Source organism: Meles meles, chromosome 3 (genome assembly GCF_922984935.1).
Source record: "Meles meles chromosome 3, mMelMel3.1 paternal haplotype, whole genome shotgun sequence".
In the NCBI taxonomy this organism is placed as follows: domain Eukaryota; kingdom Metazoa; phylum Chordata; class Mammalia; order Carnivora; family Mustelidae; genus Meles; species Meles meles.
The window spans coordinates 136,334,155-136,361,873 of NC_060068.1; the positions used below are offsets into that span (position 1 = coordinate 136,334,155).

Genomic DNA, 27,719 nt, shown 5'->3' on the forward strand with positions numbered 1-27,719 from the left:
CGTCTCAAGAGCAGTATTTGTCTTAATGACCTGGACTTGTGAACAACCTCTTCTTATACTATGTGGCTCTGTTTCACTTCGGCCACTGCAGCCACCACCCATACCTTAGGGACTTTCTGATGCCTATGACACTGCTGAATGGCCTCACCAATGCCCAACATCAGCCAAGGGCACCGCTGGAGGATTTGTACGAACCCCACATTCGTGGTGAAGTCCTCACAAAGATCCTCAAGCCAGGCCCAGCCTAACTGGTCCCTGAACCCAGTAGCTACTTCTCCTCTAATTAAGGAAGCTGAATTTTATGTTCAGTTTAAGCTCACCAACACTAAGCCTCAGAGTGCTAAGTCCCACTTCTTTGACAAGCTTTGACGTCTTAACACAGAAGCTTGCCTGATTGTACTCAAGCAGTCACACATTCTACACCTTGTTGACTTCCTTCCTTAATCTAATTGGTACCAAACAGCCTCTAGACAATCCTATACTGCCCCAGTTCTTACATTTCGTCAGTTGATCTTAAAAAGATGGAAGGGACTGGGGCAGAAACTCACAGAGCTGGCAAACTGTGTGAGGCTGAGTAAGGAGTCCAGGCTAATACTGACGTAAGCCCTTGTTTTGCTGGTATTCAGTGTTTTCATTTCAACAGGCTTCTTCTCCAGGAGAAGAACATATGTTTTCCTCTTCTCCCCCCGCCCCAGTAAAAGAGATACCTAGAGAATGGTCACAAAATCTGCATTATCCACCTGCTATGGGGGATCACATTCTGTTTTGAGAGATGATTAAAAAATAATCTATAATCTTTCTAAAGACACATATAATGCCATCAAGTTTCCTGATGATTTTTCTCTTGGACCTGTAAAATTCGTGGACCATGATCTGCTCTACTAATAAGGTAGAGTAGAGAACAAGGAGGCATTGACATGGGTTTTACTAATGTTTGCTAGGCTCTTCTGCCCAAGCTTTACAGATATCTTGTTCCATAAGGGAATTTATGGGAGAGCCAATGAGCACAACTCTGTAAAAGTTACACATGAGAAGGAAGAAACATGGCAGAAGACAGACCTGGCCTTCAAGGAAATCCCCAATCACAATCTGTATTTTCAACAAAGAAAAGAATATTTTTGATCACTTACTATGTGCCAAGTACCACAGCAGATCCTAGGGATACAATGGTCTTCAAAAGAATGAGTAGGATTGCTTTTCTGCCTTCTTCAAGCTCGTGCATTCACAGGAAAGATGGAGCACACTCAAGTAAACAGATTAAGCCATTACAACTAAGTAAGGTGCTTGGAAAGAAACTGAAGAGGGTTCCACAGTAGAGCATGGAAGGTACTCACTCTGAGCACAGGAGGCCATTCTGACAAAGTGATGATAAAGATGAGAGCCAGAGGTAGAACATGTTTTTCAGCAGAGGACATACCAAGCATTCTGGCCTGAAGGGCCTGCTTCAGTTAAGCAGGGTGGTTGGCGAGGTGGGCACTAGTGAGCTCAAGGGACAGAGTAGGGACCAGTTTGAAGAATGTTTGTGGCCCCACTACACATTACCTTGTAGGTTATGATAAGGAGTAATGAATTAAAATGGCCCATAATAATTCTTCAGAAATAAATAATACAAATCAAGTGAGCCAGGGTTTGTAGCTTATGATGCTGCATGTTCATATTTCCAGCACATTTACAAGTAAACACAAATCACATAACTGTATATGGTTATAGCCAATTTATGGACATAGGCACAAATTCCCCCACAGCTGCATCACATATCTGGAGTCTGGGAGGAATCACAGTCATTTCAGACTATCTTGGCACATAAATAGTTTTCCATTAGCCATGTTAATTTTGAGGTCTCTGATTTAAAACTATCTGCTTTCCAGGGTTGTTTTCATTCAGTCATCCATACAACACATTAGTCTTGGTTTGTTAATATTTGGCACAATTTAGACAATTGTAACAAACTCATCTCTTTTAGTTGTGATATAATAATCAGCACTTTTTTCTGGTAAAATTCATCCATGAGAGTAAATGCTTGTATGTGTGAAATGGTCTAAGAACTGAGAATGGCAGCTTCTTTTTAAGGACATTTGTAGATTAATTTAAAAGTTATGTGTTCCATATTTCAGTTTTCAAAGAATTGGAGGAAGTGTTGAACCATTTTTACTGAAAAAAAAAAAGCAGACAAGTGCATATATTTAAAAAGGCTTAAGAGTATAAAGTCAAGAAAAAATGTTTTTAAAGACTTACTTATTTGAGAGAGAGACTGAGAGTGTGTGCATGAGGCGGGTATGGAAGGAGAAGGAGAGAGAGAGTCTCAATCAGGCCCCCCACTGAGTGTGGAGCCCAGTGTGGGGCTCGATTTCCTGACCCTGAGATCCCCACCTGAGCTGAAACCAACCATTGGATGCTTAATTGACTGAACTACCCATGTGCCCCTCAAGAAAGTTTTTCTTTCACACTTTTAGCTTCCCTCCAGAGAATCAGCTATTACCAGCTTTTTAAAATCTTTATAGCAATGTTCAACACATAGACAGGCTTAATTCAACATGGACATGAAATATGTATACACACATTTAAATGTTTCTTTTTTACACAAAGAAGGGCAAATTTAATGCTCTTTATTGTTCTGAATCTAACTCAGCCCACTTAATACAGCTAAGTGATGGTCCCATGAAAACAGAGAAATTTGTATTTTTTTTTAAGTCAAACAGTTTTAAATTATACAGATGCAGGATATTTAACTTAGGCAACTCCTTGGTTATGAACATTGAGGTTGTTTCCAATATTTTTTTGTTTCCAAGGCTTATTTTAACAAATAAATCATTATCAGGTATTATCCTATATGGCACTAGACATTAGCAGTAAAAAGATGCCCTGCTTCTTGGATCTTCCAGTCTAGCTCTCCCCTCTAGGGAGGCAACAATAAAGAGAAAAATAAACAAATATATAATTTTAAACATAGCCTTGGGAAAAGTCTTCACAAGGAATAAAGGAAAGCAGGAGAAGGGGGGCAAACAGGAATCCCTGTTTCTAGGATGGTCAGGGAAAATTCTGTAGTTCAGAGATTTGTGAGAAAGCATCAACAAGTAAGAAAGTACATCATAAGGCCATCTGGGGGGAGCACTCTGGTCAGAGGAAACAATAAAGCAAGTGCAAAGGCCCAGAAGTGGGATTTTACTGGGCAAGTGTGAAGGACAAGGTGGCTAGACCCCAGAGCAAAGAAGGGGGAAAGTGTTTGACAATCAGCTTGTGAGTGCAGGCAGAAGGGATGCACACTGGGTCTTACAAACCACAGTGAAACCCTGAACTAGGATACAAATTGTGATAGTAACTATCAGAAAACCGAGGCATCAGAGAAAGAAGATCTGATCTTCATGTTGCAATCACTCCAGCTGGTCTGTAAGAGACAGACTCCTGGGATGAGAATGCAGGTGGAGAAACCGGCACCTGTGACTACTGCTATCAGCCAGGGTCAGGGGGACAGGAGCCCAGACCAAGGCAGCGGTGAAAGAGAAGTTGGCAGCCTAGTACTGTATTTCAAGTCTATCTGGAAAGTAGAGCTAATGGGTTCACTGCTACCAGAGACAAGGAATGAGGGCAGGAAAAGGAGAGCAGATGGGAAATGCTAAGGGTCTGTTGTGTGCAACTGGGTGAAGGATGGTACCATCCCCATCATGATGGGGAACAATGGGCATAGAAGGCTCATGGGTAGGAGGCAAATGGAGTGTGTGGAGGGGAAAGAGAGAGAAACCATTGTTGAGTTAAGCTGATTTTGAAATGTACAGAAAAATCCATGGGGGTAGTATCCCAAAGGCACTTTGAAAGGAGTCTGGAATTCAGGGGAAAGATGGGGCATAGCGATTAAGTGTTAAGTCTCCTGTAAATGAATGCTATTTAAAGCCCCAGGAATGGTGCATCCATGTTTCCTATATGTCCCAATACTCCTCTCAGAGAAGTTCTGAGAAATCAAATTGCTTGGTCAGGCTATGATGTGGGGGGGGGGGGGGTACTGTTTCTTATAGATATTAACAGAGTTCTCCTCCAAAGTATGATATGTCTTATATTTAAATTCAAAATATTTATTTCTGGTGAACTGGAAGAAATTTCAGTATAATTACGACCATTCTCACTGTCCCTGACATTTATAAGTCTGAAGTGTCCTCTGAGATAGCTGTAGATGGAAATGTATTTTTGAAACAGACACATATTTGTACCAGGAATCATTAGATGTATGAGCTCATACATTTCTGACAACACTCTGGGAGATGAATATTATTAAGGCTATGTCATAAATTAAGATTCTAAGGTACCGAAGAGTAAGGAAAGTCCTCAAGGACAGCTCTAATTAATAAGTTGGTTAAGGAAGTCCAGTTTTCTTTCCATCGAGCATGGAATGTGTCAAAGACCTGCCTTTCCCTGAATGTAACCCAAAGAGTTTAGAATTACCATCTATGTGTATTTCGCATGGCGTGCACTGAAGATGGTGTAAGTGATGGCACCACTGGAAAAATCTGTGTTTTCCTTCAGCCGCTCCCATGGGACTGTTCTGGGCAACTGGAATACATCAACGAGCTCAAACACAGATGCCTCATCTCACCGCAGTGGTAGGAGGCAGCGATGGGAGAGATAGATAAACGTGAAAGTCAAAGTATATTATACTTAGATTACTGGGGATGAATACGATGGATAAAGGACCCTCTCCCCCCCCCCCCACCCCGCAAAAAAGACAGGAAACGTGGGATCAGCTGTCCAGGGATGGAGCAGAGAACAGAGCAAGTTCAATTTTTAAAAGCCTGGGAAAGGTTAACCTCATGGAGAAGGCAGTGTCAGAGCAGACTTGAAGGAGCCTTGGGGGTTCCTGAAGTTTGGCTCAACGTAGTTGTTGATGTGGCAGGTTGAGGGCTAGAAGGGAATGTGGAACTGAACACCCTTAAAGAGGACAAATAATTTCAAACACCTGACCGCAATTTTAATGATGTCATTTGCACATGCAAACAAAGCTACGTCCACCCACCATGGCTTCCCTGATGGACAGCTTTTTTTTTTTTAAGATTTTATTTATTTATTTGACAGAGAGAGAGATCACAAGTAGGCAGAGAGGCAGGCAGAGAGAGAGGGGGCAGCAGGCTCACCGCTGAGCAGAGAGCCCGATGTGGGGCTCGATCCCAGGACCCTGAGATCATGACCTGAGCTGAAGGCAGAGGCTTCACTCACTGAGCCACCCAGGTGCCCCGATGGACAGCTTTCTTAACAGGAGTGACAATCCTTTTACAGCAAACCAGCTGTATTGTGCAAGGCCAACCCTCCACTGCCTGTGATGACTCTGACCAGAAGCAGATAATGACAATCCCAGTCGAGCCACTCTAGCTCTTCTGTGCCTTGGGGACCAAGCTATATAATAAAATAATAATGACCAGGAATCAAACACTTACGACCAGACAATGAGACCCAAGCATGAAGGGAACACAGGCAATAGGAAACCCAAATCATTATTTAACAGATGACAAAACCAGATCCAGGAAAATCACAGGGTAAGTCAGGAACAAGGCCAAGGCTGGCCCAAGACATAACCACACGTTCCCCACAAATTCCAGGCTTCAGGCTTTTCCACTGTTTGACGTCACCTTCATCAACCACCAGGCACACACCTTTTGAACAACAACCAGAGGCAGATCACAACACAGCCATTGGTTTGCCAGCACAAAGACAGGACGCTACACTGAGGGCCAACCTTTGTGTAATGGCTGCCATGTGCCAGACACTGTTTGACAGACTTTACTGAACTTCCTTAATCCTCACAGTCCTATCATTCTGAGGTAGGTACTATTATAACCCCCATTTTACAACTGAGAAACAGAGAGGTTAAATCACCAACTCAGACTCACTCAGCGTGTTAAAGACAGCCAGACTTTGAACCTGGAGTGTCTGGCTGAAAGACCAAGTCTCTTAATTCTTGTGTTAAAGGCTTCCACACCCATGTGTATACTTGGTCAGAAAAGCATGAGGACTCATTCAAAACATGTTCTTGGTAACAGTCTGAGCTTGATTTTCTCAACATGGATATTAATTTTAACAAAATTCATTTAAAAAAGGCAGTTCATCAATTCTACAAATACTACAGCAACTACTGTATTTCAGGCAGGGTATACATTCCCTAAGTATTTCTCGGTTTTCTCAGGTAATAAGTCATCTCTCCTCAGTCTCTGAAACCCGCAAACTTTCACAGCATCATGAAAAACAGCTACAACAAATGAGGCACATCCTTTTATAGCGATTTGATAGCTGCATAAAATTAGCATTGATCCAGTAGATTCTTCTTTGACAATTGTGTTTGGTAAGGATCTTTAGCTGTGCTCTCAAATACTTGCAAAGACATCTGCAGTCTGAAAGGAAATGCTGTTCATCTCATCTTTAGCCATGTTATTATTTTTTTTAAATCAAGGTGTCCAGAAACATGTTAACAGTAATAGTGAAGCTATTATGTATTTGGCTAAGTGCCTTGCATGCACCTCCACCCATGTATACACACACACACACACACACACACACATACACACACACACGTCTACTGAGCTATAACTGAGTTCCAGTGAAATACACAGATATTAACTACTCAGGTTAAGTTTCAGAAATCTGTACGTCTGTGTAAATAATATTTGACCAAGGCAGGCACTGTTTCCATAACCCTAGAAAGTTCTGTCATGCCCTTTCCTAATTAATCCCATCCCTGGAAGCAGTGACCATTCTGATTTCTGTCACATGTAAAATTTGAAATCCCATGTACAATCCTATGATGTGATTGCTCCAAAGTATACTTGACTTCAAAACCTGTGCTCTAAGCACGCTGTCCTACTGCATTTTGCTGAGCAGGTGTCTACCCATTTTAAGAGTCCCCTCTAAGAGAATAAGGTCAAAATGCCTTGCTTTCTTGCCTACGTATCTAGAATGGTACTTTATGCACCATCCTTCAAAGAACTGAAAAAAAAAAAAGGGTCATTCAAATCATTTTCTATCTTCTGTGGTTCAGACAGGAAACCCTATTGAGAGACTATTATTATAAACACCGAGAGATCAGAAGATGTGGTTAGTAAATAGAGTGGACACATATCCTCTCAAAGAAACAGGAACTGCTCAGATTGTGCTAAGTGTCAAGCTGTGGGACACCAGACCATGGGTGCCCATCTTCAGCTCCTTCTAGATTATCTAGAGTTGTACATAATATCTCAGAATTTTTTTGTAATTAATTAAAAAAAAAAACACCTTTGTGACCCCAAATAGTGCCTAGAGGTTCAGACTTCCAGTTTGTGACCTGCCGTGTGCATCCTCTTTGTCCACAATAGAAGTGATGCCACAAACCTCTGAAGGTCATGTCCAACTTTCGGAGTTCATGTCTGTCATTACAAGATCCAAGTTATGAGCAGACCCTGTTCCCAACATTCTTGACCACTAAGGGAAGCAGATGACTTGGGTCTGAACCAACAAAGAACAGAGAAGAAACATTCTCAGTAGAGAGGAAAACTGGCAACAGAAAGATAGAATGAAATTTTTTAAAAAGAAAGAGAGAAGGAGCTAGAAAGAGTCCAGAAAAGTGACATGATGGCCGAAAACCCCAGGTGAGAACAGGAAGGAAAGGAACACAGTGTGGCATTGCTTCTCGGCTGTTCCTCGGCTTTAAGCAATCTTCTCTCACTGAACATGCCATGCCCTGCACCACAACCCTACTTAGAGTTAGGACAATGGGGTGGTGTCCAATGTTCATTTGGGCAAATAAGCTAAAAACTGGTGTTTGTTCACTCTGAGCTCAAGAAGAACAGTTTCAGGGGCTTAAGACTTCCACCCCAGCCAGTAGCTAAGTGCAGGCTTTCCAGGGGTGGACAAATAGGCTATCTTCACTGGTGATCTAGATTTCTGGGTTCCTACTCCATACCCAGACAGTTTTGATATGTGGTTGGTTTTAATCCATTACAGTAATATCACTGCATGGGGCCAGTGGGTACATGATACAGTTCTAGTGTGTATTCTGTGATGAGAGGGGAAGTCGACATGGGAGGAGAACCCTTCCTGATTAAGGGGGCCAAGTCTCACGAGGAGAGGTATTTTTCCCCTTATGCCCTGCCGCCTTTTCCCTGACTCGAACATTATACATGGACATGAGCACAGAAAGTTCAGCTGAAGAGACAAGGACTGTGAAGCAAAAAGGCAGCTTTAGTCCCTGGGGACACTGTTCAGCAGCCACAACAGCACTGATTGTCTAGGCATGGTCTACACCTCTACACGCCTAAAGCAAGGACTTACACATTCAGACTTCTGTGAGCAAATTTCTATTACTTGCAACCAAACTCAAGTTTCACCTACATTGCACTAAAACTCTCTTTTCAGATGAAATCTCTTGCAAACCTCCAATATACAAAAAATGTAGAAGTGGCTGGGCTACCTTAGAAATTCTAGAAACGCAGACAGGGTGTTTCCACAGCCATTCTTCCCCAGATTCCTGCAGAGGTCCTTCCACAGAACCAGAACCAACCAGGATCAGCATCTCTTTCTGTGGAGCCCCCTGAGGGATCTGCAAATCTTCCCTGAGATCGGAGAGTCCTGCATCAAATATGTTCTTGGGTTTCTCTTTTGATGTGCTTATTTGCATGAATTTTGTCCTAGAAAATACAGATCCCATTCCCAACCAATGGCTACTCCCATACAACTCTGGTGTCTGTGTTTGTATTAACTGTAGGATCCCACAGGCAACAAGTGATTCCATTCTCATCACGAAGAGAGAAAGGAGCAGAGTGTGATATGATACAAAATAGCACATTCCTTCAAGGTGCAAATAAAAGGACATAGTGAAGGTCGATGTGAAGAGAAAAGAGCCATGGAGGAATCAAATATCTGACTAGGAGGCAAGAATGTAAGATGGCTGAAATCAAAGTGATCTCCAAAGTCACTGTTAGTCCCACATTCACGGTAGAGTCCTTATTAAATTCCAGTAGTGCATCTTCTACGTAAAAAAATGATTGCTGATAATCTGAATATTAGATGAGTTTCTCTATATTTAATTCAAAAATTTATTATAGTGCTGTATCTGTTCAAGAATGACAGAGAGAGACATAACATCTAGGTAGGTATTTCTGGTCCACACATACTTAAATGACAGTATAGTGCAATAATTAAGTCAACAATGGGGACATCCATCAATCCTCCCCATTCTAAAAGGGGTCTCCAATTACTCATACTCAAATTCTGAACTACAGGATGGCCCAAATCCTTTCCAAATGGTCAAATCCAAGCTTCTATGGACCTCCTAACCTCTGAAACTAGTATTAAACCCTTTCACCAAAAATGGGGTACATGACCTTGGAGAGATTATTTTTTTACTAAAAATTTTAAAAATAATAATTTAAGTAAATTCATTCATTAAAACAAAGCAGATGTACCATGTTATATTATTTTGAAAAAGTCTGCTTAAGTATCCGTGGGCAGGGCCTTGAACAAACTGCTCACTGCAATCACTCACCCATCTCCACCTGGTCCGTTCACTCAACACCCCCACGGAGAATATCTCTGGATGGAAGAAATACGGGTTAAAAATAAAGCCTGAAGAGCCTGCTCCCCCCTTGCTTAGGAAATCTGAACCCTCGGGCGTTGCCGTTCTTGCAAAATGTGCTCTCTTGATTGCTTCCAGAAGGCACAGTGGGGCAGACTGACCATGGGGTCTCTCCTTGTGCAGACGGTAAAATTCTCTTCAGTGAGGCCACGGTTTATCCACACACTTTAAGCCGAATGGATCCGTGCCCGCTGGTTCGTGCTGTTTCTAGTAGGCATGTTCCATTCCTAGGCACCAAGTCCTCCCTCTGCCCCAGCTGCCCCGTGCTGGTGTGGCCACTTCTCTCCCCTGTTGCCCACATCTCTGCCCTGGATTTCTTCTCCTGTACCCTCTCACCCCCTTCTTTCTCCTTTTGAATGTCAAGGGAGTCTGACTTGCCCCTCCCCTACTTCGAAAAAAGGGAAACTATAAAGTTTCTTCCAAGTTTTAGGCACTGCCGTTCATAATCCTGCAACCCAGAGCTGCCATTTCACGCCTGCTCTGCTCAGCGCTTGACGCGCACTAAATTTAGATGGAGTATGACATTAGAGCTCACTTGAGTCTCCTTTCTCCCTGGCAGTGGGCTTGGCTCCAGTTCATGTCAGTTCCTAATCTGTCTTGGCATTTTGCTCACCCAGTAGGCACTTAAGAAAAACACAAATGTAGTCACCGTCTATGCCGGCTTCCCACCGCACAACCACAAGTGCCAAGCCCGCTCCACCCAACCCAACCCAACCCAAAGAGGAGGCTGAAGAAGAAAATATGTGTGTGCCATGTCTTAGAGTAAGAGGCCCTGCTGTCCATCACTCCCCAGACCCCTCCTCCAAGGGCAAAACTGTAGAGAAAATGAAATGGTTGGTTCTGGGTGCGGACTTTCCACCAAAGGGACACGAGGTTTGCCTGCTCATATGTTTTATATAGAAAAGGATGAGTCTTCGTTCACCCATTAGTCTTTACTATTAGCTACTCGCGGAGAGATTTGAAAACTGAAGTAAACCGGCACCTGAATCCATTCATTCATCTCCTTCCCCAAACAGACTCGTGGCCAAGCCCCCTTGGGAGAGCACCAGAGCTATCACTGATTGCTCTGCCAGTCATCAGAGAGCTGTGGTGAGCTTCAGGCTAGCCCTTTCTCAGATGCTAAACATAGAATAAGGCAGAGCTTTTCAGGGGCAGGGAGGAAATGGTAAAAACCTATATTGCATACTAGCTGATATGCATGAGAAAGGATTATTTTAAAATTTGGGTTTATTTTTTTTAAGTACTCTTTCCAGGAAGGTGTAAAATAAAATCAATCAATTAAGGAACTAAAATTCACCCCATTATATATTAACAATGATTCTGAATAAACTGTTTTCTGTTACTCTGCAGTTGTATTTTCTCAGAGTAAAACTGCCAGTTACTTCTTAACTCAGAAAAGTTGGAAATTATTACAGAAACAGAATCAGAAATGTTGATCCAGCATATTTCTAGGCAAACATGTCACTGGGCTCCTTAATGACAGCCAAAATCGCATATAATAATAATAAAAGATGCCAAGAATTCACATACATGTATCTTCTCCCACACTCTGAAAGTGTAATCCAAAATAGAAACTTCAAACCCTGATTCCTTCTGAAAATGAAAGCTATTTTCTGCTTAAAAAAAAAAAAAAAAGCCCCTCTCAAAAACTCTTACGAAGCAAAGAACACAGTTTCATCCATAATTATCTGTCCTGCCAATGAAGTGTCCTTCCGTGCAGATAAGTTACAGAAGGTTGGAGGGGGGTGACCGTTCGGGAATTCAGCTACTTTTCTCTCTCACATTGGTGTTGGTAGCAAAATCCTAACTTTCCAAAGTGTCTCTGCCCTGCTGAAAATTGGATCTTAAAGAGGGCTGGGGAGAGAAAAACGATTCTCACTCCACACCAGATGTTGAAGGGATGGAGTTCTAACTTGTACATGTACACACGCACACACACACACACACACACACACAGACCCACACAGCCTGAAAACTCAGCATACTTGCAAACCAACAGCAGGCTGAAAGCGCAGCATGAAAATGCAAGGACTTCACAGTGTCCTACCTCTCTCCCCGGCTTCCCAAAGCGGCTGATGAAAATCGCCCAGAGTCCCGGAGCGCGCCCAGGAGGCAGTGAAGGAGGCAGCCTCTCAGCCCGCCCAGTGTGAGTGTGAGCAGGCCCAGCCCGTGTTCAGAAGCTGCCCCAGTCAGATTTTCCAACTGCAGAATTGCAGCCAAGTCCCTGCCCATGCCTGAAGAATTTCCTGAACAGCATTCCCGTTCTTTTTCTGACTGCTTTGAAACCGTACTCTGTCTGTACTTCAATACGGCTTTGTCAGGCCAACCCCGAGCCACTGGGCTGTCTCCAGCTATCAATGGGAAACACATGTGTCAAGCACAGACTCGCTCCCCGGCAGCAGCGCCCATGGTGGCTGCTGGTCTCATAGTCACCACGACAAAGGACAGTGCTTCTAGAACCAATGCTGCGTGCTCGGCCATTCTCTGGGTTCTGCTCGGTGGGGCTGGGGCAGGAGATGAGTCTTCCACTCAGCGCTGCTCCTTTTTTAACCTTGTCTCCCTGGCAGTCCAGGGCTCGCCCCGTGAGCCCACTGAGTTCTTGCCAGCCCCAAGAATGAGCCCTCTTACAGCTGAGAGAGGTGAATTCTGATTTCACCTCCCCACCTGCCATTGCCTCAGTCATTGCTCACATTTTTCACTGCTGGAAGGGGAGCCCTATTTTTTGCATTTCTATGTTGTTCCAAGCCTTCGGAGTTGTCCCCTCGTCCTCTCAGGTGACTCTATTACTGATGCAACTAAAAATAATGCAATTATTTTGGGGCACTTTTGTTGCTCTCCACTCTGTAACTGTGCTGGTCCAGGAAAGTAACATTTTGCCTGCTCTTGAGATGTGTGTCCGAGAAAATAGAAAGGAGAAAACAATGTACCTATAACCAGAGTATGTACTAATTCTGCACACTTGTGACTGTACCTGGATGACACTCTGTCAAGATGTCTTCTGTCCATCCTGCAGGATTCTGTCATCCACCTTTGACATTTCCTCTTACCATGAAACAAGAGGAAGTCTTTAAAGATAGAAAGGGAGTCCCCCTCTTCTCTCACACTGAAAACCCCACATATTAAGAATCAAAACTAAAATGTCAAGGTAACATCGTAGAAAAGAGATGATTTATAGAAAGCCTCATTTGTTTCAAAGTGAGGTTTTTTGGTATTAATATTTTACCCCCTAAAAACATACCCCATTAGCAACTTATTTTAAAGAACTAGCTTGCCAGATTTTAAAAACGTGTTGTGTGTTCCCAAAGGGCTGTCATAAATGATAGGATTTGATGGAGTCTTGAGTTTCACATCAAATTGCGATGGGCACTTACAGCAGGATTAGATTTTTGCCTTGGGAAGCAGGGCATATGTGTGTGTATGGGGAGGGGAGCATGAGCGCCTCTAAGGTCAGGATGCAATTATAGAATCAGAGAACTTTAGAGTTGGAAGGAACCCCAGAGACCATCCAATCCAAATTGTTTCTACCCTTCATTTTACAGAGGGAAATGGAGGCCCAGACTGATGAAATGACTCATCTAGAGTTGCAAAGACAGTTAATGCTGGAGCTGAGGTTAGAAAATGGGATTTTGGCTAATTGTCTATGTGCTTTCTGTATCCCAGCATCATGTGGGAAAGGCAATGCCATCTGACCTTCACGGCAGTAGGCTGTGGTCTACTGTGGACCCAGTTGGCCTGGGTCTAATCTTAACTGTGCCTCTATGACTGGTTGTGAATTTTGGCCAGCTCACTTAACCCCTGTGGACCTCAGTTTCCTCATCTGTAAAATGGAGACAATGATGTACTCTACCTCATGGAAATGTTGAGGATTTGGTGAGATAACCACATAAAGTGGACTATAAATTACATTAAATAATATATGTTATATTTATTAAATGATATATTACTACAGGGCCTATAAATTCCCATTTAGTTTTCTCACAATGGAGCAAAAATCAGGTCCTTTCTCTTAAAAAGCAAAAACTGTACTCTCACATCTAGTCTGAGTTCCTAAAATAAACCATATGATTGACTAGTTAAGTTTTCTGCCATTTTACCTTTACCTGATAGGGGTCTATGACCTTAAACACAGGCAACTGTCCTAATGCCTTATTGGAACATTAAGCCAACTACATAGCTAGTTTTCATTTATCCTGAAAACCTAACACTTAAGTCTTTTCTCAAGATTAACTCACAGGGGGGCGCCTGGATGGCTCAGTGGGTTAAAGCCTCTGCCTTCCGCTCAGGTCATGATCCCAGGGTCCTGGGATCGAGCCCCGCATCGGGCTCTCTGCTCCGCAGGGAGCCTGCTTCCTCTTCTCTCTCTGCCTGCCTCTCTGCCTAGTTGTGATTTCTCTCTGTCAAATAAATAAAATATTTAAAAAAAAAAAGATTAACTCACAGGAAAGAAAAACAGTGAGATGAAATCTGCAGTCAGTTACAGGAGGTTGAAAAAGTGCCATTTGCAAAGAACTGGACTTTCTCTCCAAACCTAAAGAGTTCAAGATTATTCAAGATTACCACTCTAAAAATAGGAGACCATCAGCATTTACAATCCCCTCTTTGGTCACTATGACATCCTAAGTTAACAACAACCAGAAACACATACACGCACACACGCACACAGACACACATACCATAAACTGAGGTAGAAACTTATTGAGGAAACAGCAGCAGTAAATTCTAAAGAAGCGTGTTGGTACCTGGGGTTCCAGATTCTTTGTCTTAGAGCCAACAGTAGCAAGTGGCTAATGAACCACTAGCTACTTATTAATCATGTTTAGTATGCCAAACTACTTTTGCAGGAACAAAATAGGAGGAGAGGTTAATTTGGAGTGGTTTACAACTGTTTTAGGAGTCAATTAAACAAACAAACATAAAGTAACTGGAAAAAAAGCAAGCTCAGACTTAATACAAAGGCAGAGCAATGGTGATGGGATTCGAAAGATATTTTCCTAAGATTCCCCCCCAGATATTTGCTATATGGCTCATTTCAGTATGGGTATTTGGACAAAGAGCAGGAGTGACCCAGCCTCATTACTATAGCTTGAAAATCCTGAGAAGTTACTTAATCCTTCCAGTGTTAAGAAATATCATCCAGGGCATCTGGGTGGCTCAGTGGGTTAAAGCCTCTGCCTTCGGCTCAGGTCATGATCCCAGGGTCCTGGAATCAAGCCCCGAATCAGGCTCTCTGCTCAGCCGGGAGCCTGCTGCCCCTCCCTCTCTCAGCCTGCCTCTCTGCCTACTTGTGATCTCTGTCAGATAAATAAATAAAATATTAAAAAAAAAGAAAAGAAATATCATCCAATACTTGAAAATAAGGCCAGAAGAGGATCATGTTCTTTCCAAGTTTTATGTGGCAATTGTTTAACATGCACTCTCAATAATTACCTAAGGGACACAGGAAACAAGAGATGTTGGCGAGGATGCAGAGAAAGGAGATCCCTCTTACGCTGCTGGTAGGAGTGCAAACTGGTGCTGCCACAATGGAAAACAGTATGGAGATCCCTCTAAAAGTTAAAAATAGAACTATCCTATGATGCAGCAATTACACCACTAGGCATATGCCCCAAAGATACAAAAATACAGATTTGAAGGGGCATATGCACCCCAATATTTATAGCAGTATTATCAATAATAGCCAAACTATGGAAAGAGCCCAAGTGTCCATCGACTGATCAATGGACAGAGATAACGTATGCGTGCACATGCACATGTGATGAAATATTACTCAGCCATGAAAAATAATGTAATCTTTCCATCTGCAGTGACGTGGATGGAGCTAGAGTATATTATGCTAAGCAAAATTAATCAAAGAAAGACAAATACCATATGATTTCCCTCATATGTGGAACTTAAGAAACAAAACAGATGAATGTGTGGGAAGGGAAAAAAAGAAAAGGAAAAAGGGGGGAGGCAAACAATAAGAGGTTCTTAACAACAGAGAACTCCAAACTGACAATTGATGGACAGAGGTGGATGGGGGAAGGGCTAAATGACTGACAGGTTTTTAAGGAGGGCACTTGTTATGATGAGCCCTTGGTGTTATATGCGAGGGATGTATCACTAAATTCTATTCCTGAGACCCAGAAAAAAAAAAAGAATAAAAAATTACCTAACCAACTGTGCTTTGTTGACTTCACTGCTCACTACTAAATAAAGGTCCCAAGTTGAGTGAAGCTGCATTACCTTGAAGCTTTTGTCTATTAAAGATATAAATTTCTTCTTTCCAGTAGATAAAATAATCCCAGGTGTGATGGTTTATTGCCCTATAAAACATTAATCAGCTTTTTTTTAGCAAATCTAGTAATCTCATACTAGCACTCTTTTACTAATGCACCTAGAAACCAAGAGCTTCTCAACTGTTCTTTGAAACCCATCTTACCATCCTACTGACATCCTCATTAATCAATGAGTCACATTAATTTTTTTTAAAGATTTTATTTATTTATTTGACAGACAGAGATCACAAGTAGGCAGAGAGGCAGATAGAGAGAGAGGAGGAAGCAGGCTCCCTGCCAAGCAGAGAGCCCGATGCGGGGCTCGAACCCAGGATCCTGGGATCATGACCTGAGCTGAAGGCAGAGGCTTTAACCCACTGAGCCACCCAGGCGCCCCATCACATTAAATTCTTTTTACATATTTTTACTTTTTACTTGTACGAGTCATGTTTTTAACTTCTAAAAATTATAGTTTGATACGGTTTCCTTTTCCTCATCTGCATGATGCATGTCATAAATTTCACATGAGATAACACATAATAAAGCACTTGGGTTGGATGGCACATGGTAAACGCTCAAACTGTGTGAGCTCCAATAGTAATACTATCATACTTGGTTTTCAGCATTGTGAGAGATTCTAGAGATCAGTGGACTGGATCACTCAACAGCCCTCTTCCTATTATATCTTTCCATCCTTGTCCTGAGATTCTACAAGGGCCATTTCTGCTGGAATCTGTCCACAGATGTTGACCTCCTTGCTTTTCAGAGTTTTCTACTTTTAATGTTCTAAAATTAATAGCAGAAATGTATCTCCCTGTAACTCATACAGATTCTAAAGCTGCTAACCACGAATGTCAGTTTAAAATTCTGATCTTAAGGATCCTATGAGCGGGAATACTTCATTCTCAGTTGGAACAAAACCTCCAGGAGGGCAAGGATTCTAGTCTGCACCATCTCCTGTCATCATTTCCAATGTCTAAGACTGGGAAGTAGTTGGACCTCATATTTCCCCTATGAATAAACAATAGCCTTTGACTTACTTGAAACAGAGGTCCTAAACCACCCATTGAAAAGGATTACTTATTACAATTTCAATGTATCTGGTGCCCCTGGATCATGTCTACTCATTATGGTTCAGATTCCTTTTATCATCTTCTAGGAGTGTTTCAGTTTGGCAAATTTCCTCTTAAAATTTGATGCTGAGAAGTGCACAAACTTCTCAGGTGTGCCGGGTCTAATTTGGGGGCAGAGAAACCAATCTCTCATTCAGGAAGTACGTTTCCGTTAACACAATTCACAATTAGGTTTGAGGGGGACGGTGATAACCTTGCATCATACTGAGTAGCCAGCTCACAGAATCTCTTTATCACAGATGGTCTTACATCTCCTCCCTGATTGACAGCCGTGATTCTCAAGGCTAGCTTTATCTTAGAATCATCTGGAGGGAGCTTTCAAAATGACCAGAGTCAGGGGCCCACCCCAGAAACTTTGGTTCTTCTGGAATGGGACAGGAAGCCAGTAATTCAGGTGATTCTAATAAGCAGCCAGACTTAACATCGTGAAGTTGCAGTGATAACTTTTAAAATATAAACCGAATTGTGTCACTCTGCGGACTGAACTCCTTAAATGTCTTTCTTACCATTGCCTGAAAGGTAAAGACAACAACTGTCACCATGACTTGAAAGGCCTGGCTTCCTCTGGTCCCTTGTCTATGTCCTCTGTCTCATCTGCTGCCATTGTCTCTTCTTCAAAGAAACCGTGTATCTTTCTACCTGAGAATCTTACAAAGCTGTTTTCTCCTTCTGGAGAGATTTTTCTTTTTCCTGGAAGTTACCCTCACTCTCATGTTTTCAGCTCTTTAACTCCTATTCAACCTTCAAATTTATACTCCATTATAATTTGCTCTGAGATTCAGTGATCCCTGAACACCCAGAACCAACAGCCCCCCCCCCACACACACAGACCCAAAGACCAATACTTAGCATAGATGTGCTTACACATTTATTTGTATTTTTATCTGATTCATGTCAAAATGTTCTGATAGAAAATGATTATTATCCATGAGGGCAGAAACTGCTTACTCTCTATTGTGTCCAAGTTCCTTCCACTGTGCCTAGCTCATAGGAAGTGCACAATAGATATTTTTTAAGTAAGTGAATGCAGAATTCTTGTTGTTGTTGTTGTTGTTGTTTTATCCCAAGTGCAACAATATGCGTATAACTCCATTTTCTTTACCTTGAATTTTTAGACTTCATTTAAGCTTTCTGACATGTTAAGATATTGAATTGTACTCAGGATAGTGAGTTCTCTTATACAATGTGAATAACCCAAAACTAATAAGCATGTTTATCTACGAGATTTTGTGAGAAATTATCAAGTCAGGCTCCTGGCAAAGACCTTAAGGTCTGAGGTATAATGTGGGAGGCCATGATTATGAGGGAGAGTGTTTGCTGTGTCACTTACTTGGGAGGCAGGCTAAGCTGCGAGACTCCTGTGGGGTCATTAAGAGGCATAAAGGAGTTACGGCACAAATCTGGGAAGAGATATTCACCAGGAAATTTTGGGTGACAGCAGTCAGAACTCATTCAAATTAGCCTAAGGAAAAAAGAGGGGGTCCTAAATCATATAACTATAACCTCAAGTCTTGGATCTTAAGGGGTATGGAGTACAGTACTTAAAATACAATAGAGGCTCTCTCTCCCTCTCCTTCTTGAGGCTTCTCTTGGATTTCATTCCCTGTTTTGCTCTCACTGTTGGGTAGTAAGATGCCCGCAGGTGCTCCCAAGTTTACTTCCACAGGAAAAATAAAAGATCTTTTCCAGAAAAGGATTCTAAGCCGTATCCTTATCCCTGAACAAATCTCTATGACCGGGGGATGAAGTTCTCAAATTGGCCAAATTTGGCTCCTACGACAGTTCTGGAGACTAAAAGGAAGGAATCAGCCTCATCTGCACCACAGAATCTGAGTAGACTAACTAGGGAATTGAGGAAAAGTGAAGGCAGAAAAAGACCCACGTATGCTATAGGGCACCAAGACATTCATAATCTTGCCCAGGGAAAATTCTTTAAAAAGTGTTATGAGGCATTAATTAAGTATAGAAAAGTATGTACTATCTACAAGCTAAAAATGTTGAATTTGAGTTAAACTAATAGCAGGTAATTACGACAGTATATAATGCCAGCTGTCCATTTCACAAATAATATCTGATGTAAAATGACACTCACACAGCTTTGCCTTCTCGAAACAGAACAAATCCAACTGTGCTTTTCTTTGGACAAAGGCAAAATTATCTGGTTGATTTTTAAGAGAACTTTTCCTGTGAAGGAAGTCTGGCTCAGTGACAAATCCCCACAGTTTTGAGAATATCTCCACTAGCCAGACACAGTGTCTAAGCTGAAGTCATTTTCTGTTTTGGAAATTCAAATATATGCATGATACAAAATGAAGGATTCTCAAGCCATGTCAGTATTTTGAGAAGGAATTGACATACTTGATAATTAATGTGACTAGTAATAAAACACACTATAAATATATCTTTTTAAGAGAAATTAATTAAATACAGTAAAGCAAATACTGGTATCATTACACAGATGGTTCCATACATTCTTTCCTTTTCAACACAAAACACTGATTCTTTCTGGTCCATAATTTCTTATTATATTACAAGATTGCTGAAAGTAAAACTGTGGAAATATCACATTTTTATTTGGAAATAAAATTTACTGGTCAATAAAAATGGGCCAGACTTCATGATAGACACCCCATACTAGGCAGAAATTAAGAAGGCCTCTACTTGAAAATATTATCACTGCTCATCTTTATTTTTATAGTCCCATCAGTGTTCAGGGGTACAAAATACAACTGTTGGATGCAGGAATTCCAAGCTAATTATAAGCCCCCTGTATGAGGAGTACTGCTTAAAACCAAAGGCCAAGTCTCAAAATTCAACACCAAATTCCACCAAGTGTACATCAGAAAAATGAAAAGTTGCCAACAAGGGGAAAAGCAATGTTATGCATTTCAAATTATTTGATCTTTAGAAGGAATTCATTTACATATGTGAAAGACACATAGTTGGGCAAACCCACAGCTAACATAGTATCTGGCATATAGCAGTTGCTTAGTAAATGTTTAGTATTTAAATGAACATTGCTGGTAATAAATAAGATTCGACATTGCCAACAAAAAGTTGAGGGAGTTTATCACCACTAAACCTGCCTTATAAGAAAGGATACTCAGAGCTGAGGTAGAAACAAAAGGATGCTAACTAACATCATGAAAAATGAAAGTACTGATAAAAGTAAATATATAGTCAAAGTCAGGATACTCTAATACTCTACTGATGGCACATAAATCCCTCTAAACTCTAGTTTCAAAGTTAAAAGATAAAAGCATTGAAATCAGCTATAGCTACAATAATTTGTTAATGGATGAACAATATAAAAATGTCAAGTATGACATCAAAAGCATAAAATGGGGGGAGAAATAAAAGCATAGAATGATTTTGTATGCAATTAAAGTTAAGTAGTTAACAGCTTAAAATAGACTGTTATAACTATAAGATGTTTTATATAAGCTTTGTGGTAAAGAGAAAGAAAATGCTACTAGATATACAAAAGATAAAAAGGAATCAAAGCACACTATCACACACACATATACATACACACACACAAATCACAAAAGGAGACAGTAAGAGCAAAGGAACAACAAAAGTGTCAGAAAACAAACAAAATGGCAATCAGTCCTCATCTATCAATAATCACTTTAAATGTACATGAATTAAAATTCTCTAATAAGAATTCACAGAGGGAGTAAGTAGACAGAAAAGACAAGATGCAGCAATATACTGCCAGCAAGCAATTTTAACTTTAAGGATACATATACATGGACAGGGAAGGTATTAAAAAAAGATATTCCATGTAAATGGCAACCAAAAGACATCAGGAGTGGTTATAGTGTTATCAGACAAAATAGATGTTTAGTTAGTCAAAATCTGTTACAGGAGACAAAGTCACTCTATAATAATAAAGAGGTCTATTAATTATCAGGATATAATAATTGTAAACATATATGCACCAAATATTGGAACATCAAAATATATAAAGCTAGTATTAACAGAACTGATGAGAGAAATGGACAGCAATACAATAATGGTAGGAGACCTTCAAGACCACACTTAAAAAATGAATAAATTATCCAGACAGAAAATCAATAAGGAAAAAATGGTTTTGAATAACATTATAAGCCAAATGGACCCATTAGACATATACAGAACATTTCAACCAGCAGCAGTATACATGTTCTCTTCATGTGTACTTGAAACATTTTCCAAGATATATCATATGCTGGGCCATAAAACTAGTCTTAATGAATTTAAGAAGACTAAACCCATATTAAGTATCTTCTCTGACAACAATGGCATGAAACTCAAAATCAGTAAGAGGGGGTGCCTGGGTGGCTCAATTGGTTAAGTGTCTTGATTTTGGCTAAGGTCATGATCTCACGGTTGTGAGATCAAACACTGGGCCAGGCCCAGGGCTCAGTGTGGACCCTACTTAAGATTCTCTCTCTCCCCCTTTGCCATCTGCCCTCCCCCCCCCCCCACTCACATGCTATCTTAATAAAACAAATCAGTAACAGGACAAAACTGAAAAACTCACAAATATGTAGAAATTGAACAACACACTGCTGAGGAATCAATCTGTCAAAGAAGAATTCAAAAGGAAAAACAAAAAAGTATCTTGAGACAAAAAAAAAAAATGGAAACACAACATACTAAAATTTATGGGATATGGCAAAGCAGTTCTAAGAGGAAAGTTGATAGTACTAAATATCTACATTAGAGGGGGAAAAAATCTCAAACAACGTAACTTTACACATAAAGGGACTAGAAAAAGAACAAACTAAGCCCAAAGTTAACAGAAGGAAATAAATAATAAAGATTAGAACACATATAAATGAAAGACCAGAAAAACAACAGAGAAGAACAAAGAGGTTTTGGGGTTTTTGTTTTAGTTTCAGTTTTTTTTTTTTTTAAGATAAAACTGAGAAACCTTTAGCTGTACTAACATAGATTAAAAAAGGACCCAAATAAATAAAATGATAAATCAAAGAGAAGACATTACAACTAATCTTACAGAAATACAAAGAGAATATTATGACCAAGTATGCACAAATAAATTGGACAACCTCAAAGAAACAGATAAATTCCTAGAAACCTATGACCTACCAAGAATGAATCATAAAGAAAAAGAAAATCTGAACAGAGTAATTATTTGTAAGGAGAATGAAGTAGTACTCAAGACTTTTAACAAGGAAAACCCTAGAACCAGATGGTTTCATGGGTGAATTCTACCAAAAATTAAAAAAAAATACCAATCCTTCTCAAACTCTTTCAAAAAATTAAAGGAGGAGAAAGCACTTCCAAACTTATTTAATAAGGCCAGAATTACCTTCAAACCAAAGCCAGATAAGGCCACTGCAAGCAAAGAAACTTACAGACCAAAATCCCTAATAAACATAGATGAAAAAAATCATCAATAAAATATTAGCAAACTAAATTTAACAGCACATTAAAAGGACCATACACTAGGATCAAGTGGGATTTAACCCTGGGATGCGAGAATGGTTCACCACAGTAAATTAAAGAATGTGATACACCCCATTACCAAAATAAAGGATAAAAATCATATGATCATCTCAGTAAATACAGAAAAAGAAAGACTCAACAAATTAAGTATAAAAGCAACGTACCTCCTCATCATAAAAGCCGTATATGACAAGCCTATAGCCAACATCAAATGCAACAGTGAAAAATGGGATGCTTTCCCTTTAAAATTAGGATTAAGACAGCTTGACTAACCAGAAGGGAGGGGATGAAAGGATGGGCAAAATGGGTGAAGGGGAGTGTGAGATAGAGTTTTTAGTTATGGAATAAAGAAGTCATGGGAACAGAAGGTACAACATAGAGAAAATGGTTAATGGTATTATAATAGCATTGGATGGTAACATGTGGTAGATACACTTGTAAGCCCAGCATCATGTAGTGAGTTGTTGGATTACTACGTTGTATACCTGAAACTAATGTAATATAACGTGTAAACTATACTTGAATAAACCAATCAGAAGTCTCCCTCCAAAAAAAACCAAAACCAAAACAAAACACACACACAAACACACCACTGACAACAACAACAAAACACAAGACAAGGTTGCCCACTCATAATAACTATACTACTTAAAGTCATAGCCACAGCAATTAGGAAGAAGAAGAAGAAGAAGAAGTAGAAGAAGAAGGAGGAGGAGGAGGAGGAGGAGGAGGAGGAGGAGGAGGAGGAGAAGGAGAAGGAGAAGGAGAAGAAGAAGAAGAAGAAGAAGAAAATACAAGCCAATCAAATTGGAAAGGAAGAAGTCGAACTGTCGAAGATGACATGATCTTATATATATATGGCTTTCTAACCCTTAAAGAATGCAACAAAAAATTGTTAGAATTCAGTGAAGTTGCAATATACACAATTGATACACAAAAATCAGTTGTATTTATATACACTAACAATAAATGATCAAGAATTAAGACAATAATGTCACTTACACTATCATCAAAAATAATAAAATGCTTAGAAACAAATTTAACCAAGGAAATGAAAGATGTGTACACTAAAAAATATGAAACACTGATGAAAGAAACTGAAGAAGACAAAAATAAAGGGAAAGATCCAGGTTTATGGTTTGGAAAATTTAATGTTGTTAAGATGCCCATACTACCCAAAGCAATCAACTGATTCAATGCAATCCCAGAAAAATTCCAATGACACATTTTACAGAAATAGAACAAACAATACTACAATTTGTACAGAACCACAAAAGACCCTGAAAAACCAATGTACTGTGAGACAGAAGGACAAAGATGGAGGTATCACACTTCCTGATTTCAAACTGTATTACAGTGTTATGGTAATCAAAACAGTATGTAATGGGAATATAGTTTCTTCAATAAACAGTGCTGAGAAGACTGGATATTCACATGTAGAATGAAATTCAACTCAGTCCTGTATCTAAACAAAAATTAACTCTAAATGGATTAAAGACTTAAATTGCATACCTGACAAGGTAAAACTAGAAGAAAAACATAGGGAAAAATCTCCTTGACTTTGGTCTTGGCTACAATTTCATAGAGATGGCATCAGAAGCACAGGTAACAAGGGCAAAAATAAACAAGTGGGACTACATCAAACTGCAAGGCTTCCAGAAAGCAAAAGAAAGAAAATGAAGAGGCAACCTATGAAATGGACAGAAACATTTGCAAACCATTCATCTGGTAAAGACTTATTATCCAAAATATATAAGGAACTTGTAACACTCAGTAGCCAAAAAACAACATGATTAAAAAACGACTCAGGACCCAAACATACATTTTTCCAAAGAAGATATACAAAAGGTCACATATATGAAAAGCTGCTCAACATCACTCATCACCAGGGAAATGTAAATCAAAACCGCAATGAGATATCACTTCACCTGTCTGGATGGCTTATCAAAAAGAATTTATCAAAATTATCAAAAAGACATTAACAAGCGTTGGTATGATAAAAAGGGTGCCCTTGAACGCTGTTGGTGGGAACATAAATCGATTCAGCTAGTAGAGAAAAACAGTAAGAAGTTTCACCTCCAAACTGAAAATATAACTGCCTTATGATCCAGCAACCACAATTCTGCGTATATGTATCTGAAGGAACTTATACCAAAGGTCTGGCAGAGATATCTGCACCCACATGTTCACTGCACCCTTATTCACCACAACCAAGACAGGAAAACAATCTAAATGTCCATAGGTGGATGAAAGGATAAAGAAAATGTGACTTACGTGTGTTATGTAGATATATAATATGTTTATGTTATATATATATAGATAGATAAATATAAATATAAATTAGATACAAATATATATATGTATTAAATTAGATACAAATATATATATGTTTTATATATACAAATATATATTTATATATAAAGTATATATATAAATATATATATAAATATAAATAGATACACACCCACTATGTGAGGTGACAGATGTATTAATTGGCTTGATTATAGAAATCATTTTGCAATGTATACACATATCAAATCATGTCATATAACTTAAATATATACAATTTTTACTTGTCAATTATACTTCACTAAAACTGGAAAAAATAAAGCACAAACCAAATATTCTGGTATCATTTTTGCAGTAGATTGCATATTTTGAGAATTTTGCATATTTCATAATTCTCACAAGTGGTGGAACATTGCATATTCTGATGTAGAAGGAGACCAGGATCATCAAGTCCAATTTTTTTCATTACTTACATGAAAAATATGAATGACAAGAATCATAGAGACAGGTAATATAGGAGTTGGCAAAAGATTCACATTTCCTGGTACCTATCTTGACTTGTAGGACCAATATGTGGTTTGAGAACATGATTCACTCCAGCACTTTTTTACTTCTTGGATAATTTCTGCTGGGAGTCAACTCCTAAAATATATAGTTTGTTCAGCAAGTAGCATTGTCTGGTTATCTATTTTTCTCCTTACCTCTTCTTATGCCATCCGAAGATCCTTTTAAGAATTTCTAAGTATTATGTTAATAAAAGTAAATGGAAAAAAAATAAGGCTGTTTGAAAAACTAAAAAAAAAAAATAAGTCCAAAGATAAAGTGGTATCTTTCTAAGTTAAATGCAGGCAAAAATTGTCTTATACACCTCCAACCTTGGCCTTAACAGAGCAAGGACTCATTAACTATCTGTGGAAGTGGATTGCAGGGTTCAATGACAAGGTGATTTTCCCCAGGCTTCTGTCTTGATCATCTTCAACAGCCCTTTAATAACCTGAGTCTCATTTCTGGTAATTAGCAGAAACTCTTAGAAGCAACAGACTGGGCCAATCTGGCTGAACTGCATTACTATGCTACCTTAGAGAAGAGCGTGGAGTGTTGCCACAACAGATTTGTAGAAATAAACTTTATGGAAAATGTTCTTAGTAGCTGCAGTGACACGCCCTGCTTGCTCTTCACTCCCCAAACCGGGAAACAATAAGAAGCAAAAACACCAAATGGATGAAAACAGAAATGCACAAGTCAGCATAAAAACACAAACTGGCTACCTGATGAGCATATTCATCCTCAACTATACTACAATGACCTATCTAATGAAAGAATGTGGTACGCAAAAGATCATCTATGGATGCGTAGAAGAAAAAAGATCAACAAAAGGAGAAAAGAAGACAGAATTCATTCCAACGCTAAATGAAGGCGTCTTAATCAATGGACCCTACTCTCACTTGATGAGTGTATGTTCTATGCCAGTCTTCAGAGAGATGACAGATATGAGGCAGATGGAGCCCTGACCCTCAACACATTTATAGTCTTTGTTTGGAGAACTCTGTCCTTTGGGACAACTGAGGAGACTCTCTCTGTTGGGCTGACCGAGCCTGCTGTCACTCAAGAATCCTTTCTACCTAACTCTTCTTGTTTTGATCTCCAGTATATTAATTATCTTTCTCATTATGTTCCCTTTTTATGTAGACCTTCCTAAAGGCAGTGAAGATGTAGCTCTCTCGATCCATGCACCATTTATTTTTCCTTGCAAATTTACAAATTGATATTTTGATATTTTTAATGTAAACCTCACTCTCATGAGATTGGTCAGAGGGAGTGTGCAATTGAGAGATTAAAATCTCTCTTGCTGAGCAGACAGAATCAGCTTCCTAAGACTGAAGTTATGAAAGACATTCTATGAAGACTCTAAGGAAAATACTTACCCATGAATAATCACTGTAACATCTATAAATTTCCAGACCTAGGTTGTAGAATAATGAATTGGCAAAGGTTTCTATTTATAGTTAGAGAAATGGGTCAATTCTTTCACCACTCCATTTAACACATTTATAAGAGATCGTGGGAACTGAGCCACTTCATTTAATCCTCTCTAAGACATTGTCATACATCAATATTTTATTTTCAAGAAACACTTAAAGATTCTATTATCAGATGAGCTACAGTAGCAATGAGGCCCCGTGTAAAAGGTGAAGTCAAACTTCTTCAGTGTGTAGTGATATAATGACTATCAATAAAACCTTTTCCACTTTTAGGAACTTACATCAAAATATAATTCCACACTGCATAAATGCACTTGAGGTTCTGGCCAGATTTTTGAAGTTCATTGCATTTCAAGACATTTTGTGAGTACTCTATTGATTTTGAAACTGTAGCCTTTTAGTCTTAATGCCATGAATTTCAAAGTATTCTTTATATTTAGGTATGTGAAATTAAAATAGGGGAAAATGTTGTCATCATGTTTATGATTTGCAGGAGTTAGAGTTTCTTTGGCCTGGGATGGACTTCAACAGAACCAGATTATTATCCTGATACTGTTACTCTTAGCCGGAAGGAGATGGGATGTTACATAAACTCTCTTATCCTTGAGCCTTCATGTGCAAAGTGGAAGGAAGAGCAGCCATCCCATGAGACTGTACATGGATTTAATAAAATAATATCAATAAAAGTGGCCTGAACATACTAAGCAACAACTAACATGCACTGAGTGCTTACTGTGGTTCTGCTTAGTAAGTACTCAATTATGAGTAGATATTGCTAAATTCTGCATGAGGACTTTTTTTGGGGGGGGGGGCATCCCATTACTTGGTATTTAGATTCAGAACATAGGCATGGGTTTGGTAGCAAGAAACTACTTTCAAAGTGAACCAGTCTACCATCATTTTTGCTAACCTCATAGTGACTTACTCCAATTTCATCATAATTTAGTTGTTCCATTTACAGACCTAAGCTCATCATTACAACTATATAAAGCAGAACTATGTCCTTCTAGTCCAC

General features: G+C 39.6%; 1 protein-coding gene across 1 annotated transcript in view; it reads right to left on the bottom strand.

The window, feature by feature from the left end:
* The window catches only part of SGCD (sarcoglycan delta), a 401,431-nt gene extending 389,630 nt beyond the window's left edge, over window positions 1-11,801 (bottom strand). The window contains exon 1 of the mRNA XM_046000930.1: window positions 11,634-11,801. The gene's annotated coding sequence lies outside the window, so the exon portion shown is untranslated. The remainder of the gene's footprint in view (window positions 1-11,633) is intronic.
* Between the last annotated feature and the right edge of the window lie 15,918 nt (window positions 11,802-27,719).